Raw genomic sequence first — 547 nt, 5'->3', positions numbered from 1 at the left:
GCTCTGACAAAGATCAACCTTTGATATGGAAATCTCTGAAGGTTGAATGATGTCATCTTTTTAACACTAGACCTGCTTGGCATCTATGGACCCCCCTTCAAGCTAATGAGCAGTCATTTTGACTGCAACATTCTAACAGTGTAATTAATATATTTCATGTTATAGCAAAAATGATCATTTGGTTGTGTTTATGAATGCCTTGGGTAACATGATAATCCGATTTATATTTTATTTCAAATTACACAATAGCATTTTCCTTTCTGTGATGCTCAAACACAAGAATTCTAGTTTTAATATATTTTATTTGTGAAGTGCTTTGTTACATCTATGAAACAGAAAGCATATGCTTAGGAGCATGGTAACAGCTTCTTTTTAGAAAAACTAAAGAAAATACACCAACCACCAAGAAGTAGGGTCAAAAGACGCACAATCAAATGACAACATCAGTAGCATGAACATCATTAGAAGTAGGGTCAAAAGACACACGGTCAAATGATGACAACATCAGTAGCCTGAACATCATTAGAAGTAGGGTCAAAAGACACAC

Source organism: Salvelinus sp. IW2-2015, linkage group LG11 (genome assembly GCF_002910315.2).
Source record: "Salvelinus sp. IW2-2015 linkage group LG11, ASM291031v2, whole genome shotgun sequence".
Taxonomy (NCBI): domain Eukaryota; kingdom Metazoa; phylum Chordata; class Actinopteri; order Salmoniformes; family Salmonidae; genus Salvelinus; species Salvelinus sp. IW2-2015.
This window is presented reverse-complemented; position numbering follows the sequence as displayed.